We start from the raw sequence: 7,668 nt of genomic DNA on the forward strand, positions 1-7,668 counted from the left end.
GTTGTATTCTTTCTCATGATTGTTTAGTAATGAGCATGTTTTTAGTCATGAAGCCTTCAGATTACTTGAGTTTCAGTGTTGTAGACTGGGCTATGATACAAACTGGAGAAGAAGATAAGATAAACAGTAAGGAAGCATGGGTGATTTGGTGTCATTGTACACCTGATGAAGCCATTTACTTTGTTCCCTTGTATGAGGGTTAAACCCAGGACCTTGCCAACGTGAGCCTCTGCCCTGAGCTGCACCCCTAGCCCCAGTGAAGCAGTTTACATTTACAGTCACATAGTTACTATTTATCCAAGTTTTAGACTACCAGCAGAAAAGTTGGGGCAACCTTGTATAATTTATGTGGAAGGCATATTTTAGATTAGCACCAGGCCTGTCTGTGCATTGCTTTTCAGATTGCCTATTGTTCTAGCTGTGTGAAACTATTCACACACAAGCTCCAACTTGAGTAGTACTTATGGTGCCATTGTATGAGTAGAAAGAAGTAGATACACCCTCCCCTCCACTTAAGACAATTTCAATTGGAATTTACAGTAAAGGTTTTTGGGATTTTTTTTAAAGATTTATTTATTTATTATGTATACAGTGTTCTGCCTTCTGCCTACATGTATGCCTATAGGCAAGAAGAGGGCAGCGGATCTCATAGATGGTTGTGAGCCACCATGTGGTTGCTGGGAATTGAACTCAGGACCTCTGGAAGAGGAGTAAGTGCTTTTAACCTCTGAGCCATCTCTCCAGCCTGGATTTTTTTTTTTTTTTTTTTTTTAAGGTGAATTTGTTCAATGGGTGATTCTTAGTACTGATTTCTTAAGGGAAAATATCATTCTGAAGACTTTATTTGCCTTTTGATTGACAAGCAAGAAGACCATAATTGCTAGTATTCTACTTGCCTTATTAATAAGATTATTTTGCCTATCTGTGTAAAACACTGACAGAGCAGTGAGAAATAACTAAAGTCTTTTGGATATGGGTTATTTTCCTGGATTATTCATCTTAGGTATGAAATTGGTTGTATTAAAAAAAAACTTAGCATGCCAACAGTGTTATTTAACATCACAAATGATATTTTAAAACAAAATTCATAAGAAAACATGTACAGTTTTATACTTTTTTTATCAGTGGGGGCATGGTTACTTGGCACTGAACTAGGGGAGTCATACATATATGCTAGGCAAGTGCTCTACCACTGAGCTATATATTTACCCAGTCTAGACCTTTTGATTTATAATTTATTTAAAAAATAGATTATTTCATTTTATGTGATGAATGTTTTGCCTGCATGTATGTCTGTACCACATGTGCCTGGTGTCCATGGAGTTCAGAAGAGGACATCAGATTCCCTGGAACTGGAGTTGAAAATGATTGTGAGCAGAGCTATGTAGGTGCTAGGAACAGAATCTGGCTCATCTGCAAGAGCAGCCACTGCTCTTAACACTGAGCCATCTCTCCAGCCCCTGAGTTTGTAATTTTATTGTAATTAATTTTATTAGAAGGTACAACTTATAAACTTGGAGAATATTATCCTATTTTCTTTAAGTTCCAAATCTATGTAAGTGAATTCTTACAAGTTTCCAGGATATAAGCTGGACAAATGCTCTCTATCATCTGTATTGTTTAAATAAAATACTACTACAATCTTATTGAAGAGTTTAGGAAGCAACAAAGCATATAAGAGCTTATATGTTTCTTTAAAGTGTTTTTAATCTGGAAATTAAGTTTAAATTCACCGATTTCTTTTTTTCTTAAATCCATCATCTAGTTAGGTCATCTAATTTACTCTTGCTTTATGTATTTCTCATCTCTCAAATTTTTAACATTCACCTACTTGAAAGGCAAGTAAGTTTACCCAGATTCATTTGTTGGGGTGGGAGTAGTGTCCCGTGCCATTCTTTATTTATGAACAGTTTGTCATTGTGAAATGTCAAGATTTTAAGTGATGAAGACAGTAGTAAGGAGCCTGCAGTTTATAAATGTGCCTCCTTTTTAAAACTGAAGTGCCTTCCCAGGAATTCTATTATTAAATGTTCAGATTTATTACATTATGTGGAATGAAATACCTGTGGTGCTTTATAATGTGGAATTGACTTTCTCATAAAATGTTCACACAGAAGTAGAGCCAGGTGTGGCATTTTAGCAGAAAGGACAGAGAGTTGGTCTCCATAGCCTTTTGGGTCATTTTTAATAAATAAAGCATTGCCAGATATTCAAATCCAGTGTGTGGCAAAGCAGTGGGGTGTTATATACTTAGCTGATCAGTGTTTGTCTCTTACAGGCTAGGTATGGCTTCTTTAAGTGCTGCTGATGAAATTCTTGACATGCTTTTGGGTTCTCAAGACGCCGAGTCTCATTCTGTATCCCAGGCTGATTCTGACTCAGAATCCTCTGGCCTCAACCTCCTGAATAGCTCGATTACAGGCATTAACCACAACATCTGGCCTGACTTAGTAATTTTTTTGACAGTCCCCCACTTTTTTTAAATTTATAACAAATGTATAGGTTTTATTGATATGTTTTTACTCTGAACTAGTCTAGATTAGTTTTCAATGGAATGGAAATGTCCCGTGGGGGTGTTGTGTTAGATGACCCTTGGGAGTCTTTTAAGTACAAATGGTTTTCACTAGCAAACCAAACTGTTCAAACAGTACTGAGTGCCATCAGTTTGAGTGAGTAGGTTGTGAGCTGGGGTAGGAGTGGCTTTCTGAGGTAACTGAATTTTAAGGCATGTAAAGTTGCTCAGCTTAAAGACACACAAAATATTTTGCTAGTGACCGTTTCACTTTTTCGCAAAACTTGGAAAGTGTGAACAAATATGGAATTTGCAGGAGCAAGTGTTAAGACTTCCTGAATAATGTGTTCACTTTCTGATTTTTGCAAATACTATCAGGATAGTAAGTTATAACAAAGTAAAATCTTGTTCTGTCTTGTAAGGTTCCTGTAGCCTAAAGTTTTGATGCATAGCTTTCACGTTCTTCCCAGGTGTCTAAGAAAGTGGAGGCTTTTTGATAATGTAACTCAAAGAAAAAGCAAAGGAATAATAATCCTATTGTTGAAGAAAAGTTTGTTTCTCCTGGAGAGGAATTCTCTCGAGGAATGTCATTTCTTGCATGATACTGGAAAACACCACAGGGAGCATCAGAGGCAGGATCCTTTTTATGAAGCACAGGAGGAAAGGCTAGTCCAAATTACCAAATACTCTGAATCTTATATCTCAATGAATACAGTTTTATTACTTAGTAACAACTAGACAGATTACCTAAGACTCATTTTCTATTAATGGATTTGAAGCTCAAAAGCAATGTAACTTTTATGGTTAGCTTTTTTTTTTTTTTTTTTAAGATTTATTTATTTATTATGTATACAGAAGAGGGTGCCAGATCTCATTACAGATGGTTGTGAGCCACTATGTGGTTGCTGGGAATTGAACTCAGGACCTCTGGAAGAGCAGTCAGTGCTCTTAACCTCTGAGCCATCTCTCCAGCCCTCTGGTTAGCTTTTATAGACTAGAAAAATTAGTTTCTGCCCCAAGCTTAGTGCACATTGTGGAGACTTTTGACTGTTAAGGCTGCTTACAGTTTTCCCAACACCTGTCTTAATGACTAGTCACATATTTGCTGTATCTGTCTTCAGTTGTCTCTGCTCTATTAGTACATAGTATTTTCCTAACTCTGTCCCAGTTAACTCTAACTTCCACATAGAAAATAGATCTGGATAAAAGCTCTTCAGTGCACTTGGAAGGTCAAAAGAAAATTACCTTTCCTATGACTGCTGCCAGTCACAATTGAACTACGCAAAGAGGGGAAAATAATACTTGAAATAGCTTGTCATTTAAAACTTAGAATTACTAATTCACCAGACTTACAAATGAAGTTTTTTGAGTATTGTAAGTGGAATACCTATACTGTTCTTGTAAGTCCTAGAAGCAACATCTGAGCACCTCAGGGTTTTTCCTTTTGTCAAAAATACCATGCTGTGGGATGTCTTTCTGTATGCTGTGAATATGTGTTACTCTCATTGGCTAATAAATACAGCTGCTTCAGCCTATGGCTCAGGCTTCTTGCTAACTAGCTCTTATAACTCAACTTAACCCATAACTAATAATCTATGTATCCATATGTTCCGTGGCTTTACCTGTATCCCATTGCATGTTGCTCCTTGGACAGTGGTTTCTCTTCTTTGTTAACTATTGGGAACAACACATATTCACAGCATATAGAAAGACACCCCCAGAAATACCTTGTTCCTTTTAGACAAGTTACTTGACTCTCATCTTCAGTTTCTTCGGTAAAATAATATTGGTAGTATTTATCAGTATTGTAAAGAAGTTCAAGTAGACACCAATTCACAGCACATAATAGATATTAAGTAAGTATATCTTGGTATGTGAACAAAAAGTGATTCAGTAGTTCATTTTCTTACTGAAGGAGGACATAGCTCAGTGGTAAAGTGCTTGAGCAATGTGTGAGGTCCTAGGTTCAATCCTCGGTAGTGGCAAAGAAAAAACAAAAATGATTTTTCTCTGGCAAAGTTTTACCAGAGTATTTGCTTTTTTTAGTCTACCATGTATTTGTTTATATTCTTAGACTAGATCATTAAGTCAATACATCTCAGCTTTCTGCTTTATATCAAGAACTTCTCTGAGTATACAGCAGAACATAGAATGCATAGTCTGTGATCTATATGTTGTTTTTCATTTTAATTGGTATGTGAAATCGTGGCTATGTATGGTGATAAGGCTGTTTTGGGAAATGAACTGAGGAAGGGTTTGGAGAGTGTGTAAATGTAGGGTCACTGTTTTAAAGGGTTGTGTGTGTGTGTGTTTGCACTCACACACTCACGCCTGTGAAACAGACATGGAGATAAGGGCACAACTTGTGGGAGTTGGTTCTTGGGGCTCAGACTAAGGTACTCAAGCTGTCAGCAAGCGCCTTTACCTGCTTGCTGAGCTATTTCCCTGGCCCAGAGTTGCTATTTTAAGTAGACCATAATTCGTGTCAAAACTTAATAGACCTGAGGAAATGAATGAGGACAGTGCATTTTGGAGCAGAGCATTCCAGGAATAAAGAATATCATGGACTGAGGCCATGAGCTGGTAGTGTGCTTGTCTCAGGCCAGGTGAGTGCAACTGATGAGAACAGCACAAAGTGAGGTGAGAGATGAGGCTAACAGTTGTGCCTGATTGTAACTAATCAGTCATTAGTCTTGTCTAAAGATGACTTTCATTGAGTGAGATAGCAGTTGGTGTTCTCGTCAAAGATAATACAGTAAGTACGATTTAAAAAAAAATTACTTGAAAGCCAAAGTCAATAGGAGTGGTCAATTCTAGATCTATTGTGATGTGTAGCATGTGTTGATAGACTAACTGTAGGGTGTGAAGAAAAAATGGTTCCAAGGTTTGGGACTTTAGGGGCCCATAAAGGAAGTAGCCATTTATTAAGATGGAAAGACTCAGAGGAGCATGCATGAAAGGTTAAAGCTGTTTTGAAATATATGTGTAAACATGCCTGTTAGATGTCCAGGTGGATGATACAGTAAGCTGTTGTATATTTTAATGTTATCCCAAAATGTGCATCAGATCTATTTGAAAGTGATAGTATGTGTACCTGGTTAAGTGAGGATATAGATGAATTCACATAGAAGCTAAGTATAACCAGATAGTAAAGCTGAAGTGATAAGATTTGTGGAATTTTAGAGTAGTTTTGTGTGAATTTTTTTCAGGTGATATGTTAGCATTTTTTGCCACATCACTTTCTCTATTGTTATGAAGTACTGGGACTTTTAAAGCAAGATTGATAGGCAGGGCTGTGATAGCACACAGCCTTTAATCCCAGCACCCAGGAAGCAGAGGCAGGAGGATCTCTGTAAGTTCAAGGGCAGCCTGGTCTACAGAATGAGTTTCAAGACAGCCAGAGATACACAAAGAAACCCTGCCGGGTAAAACCAAAATAAATAATTAAATTTTTAAAAAATTGATAATAATTACCAAGTATATAATCAAATGTGAACTAAAAAGATGTACCATTTTACTCTTTAAACGAAGCTTTTTGTTTTGAATATTACAGTTTTATATTTTAATAATATTCTGTTAATTCTCTTCTGGCATTGCCTTCTGATTCATTTTGATAGTTTTAGCACTAGAGGGCAGGCTTGCCTGCTTCTGGATTGTGAAAAGCTGATTGTGAATTGAACTGAGCAAGCATATTGTAAACATTCAACCTTAATGAATGAATGTATTTGTTTCTTTAGTGTCAAGTTTTCCATCCACTGTGTTTTTCCTGAATAAGACTGATTTTGTATCTCCATTTAAAGTCCAAGGAAATACAAGTATCATTTACTATAGTTATATTCATATTTGATAAAAGATTGACCATATGAATGGACCACAATCTGGAGCTAATTAAACATTTATTCAGAAAACAAATTTAGTTCATAACTGTGCTTAGCTTGTAATAGAAGTTGGAGCTGCAATAACACATCCGGAGTCCCTATGTAGATAACTTGTTGTACAAGCATTCAGAGCACTATGAAGTTTGCACCAATGTAGTGAGATCTTTTCCCTTAAGTAATAGAAATCTTGACCCATATGTCTTTGGTGCTGGCAAGTACCCATCACAGAGCCTGGCTTTAGATTAGTCCATACTGTTTGAGTAACTAAATATAAAGCATCACAATTTTACAAACCTGTTCTCCCACTTCTCTTCTTGGGAAGCTTTCCTTTCAACATGTCTGAAGATAGAGATATCCATATCTGTCTTATCATTTCTTCTAATTTTTACCTATAATGACATTTAGTTAAAAAAAAAAAAAACCCACTGGCAACCATGGAGTGGAAGGTCTAGTCTGTTTATAGTTCCTATCTGACATACTAGACAGAGAAGGCTAAGTTAAACTAGAACTGCAATAAAAGTACCCTCTCTTTTCTTCCAGTTTTTTTTACCAGAGTTTTTCCTCACACCTGGACCTGATATTCTGGTTCCTTTTAGAACCTTTCCTTCCACAAGCTACTTCTTGAACTTTTTTGTACATGAGGATCTTTGTAACATCCTTTTACATCAGTACTATTGAAAGGGCAAATAACATGCAGAGTAGCTATTCTGCTGTCTGAACCGAACATCAGTTAGATTTGTTGGATATGTGTTCAATAAATGGTAGCAGTTATATGGAATCATGTGAAAGAGTTGATATACCAAGATACAGATGCATTTGGTAATATAAGAGAAACTTAGTCTCTAATGCCAAAGATGTCAGCCAATTATTTGCTCTGTTAGTGCAGGTAATAATGGTCCAATGTTTCTGTTTTTTGTTTGTTTGTTTTTTTGCCAGAGCTGAGGACCGAACCTAGAGCCTTGCGCTTGCTAGGCAAGCGCTCTACCACTGAGCTAAATCCCTCCCCAATCCCTCCCCCAATGTTTCTTAAGAGGTGATTAAATATGAGTAAATGAGATTATCAGTCTAGAGAAGTAACCAAGACTCCTTTGGGGTTGGACATCTCTTTCACAGGGCTCACCTAAGGCCATCAGAAAACAGATATTTACATTACAATTGGTAACTAGCAAAATTACTGTTATGAAGTAGCAACAAAAGTAATTTTATAGTTGAGGGTCACCACAACATTAGGAACTATTAAAAAGGTCACAGCATTAGGAAGATTGAGAGCCACTGATC

This window comes from Onychomys torridus, chromosome 7, assembly GCF_903995425.1.
Source record: "Onychomys torridus chromosome 7, mOncTor1.1, whole genome shotgun sequence".
Taxonomy (NCBI): Eukaryota; Metazoa; Chordata; class Mammalia; order Rodentia; family Cricetidae; genus Onychomys; species Onychomys torridus.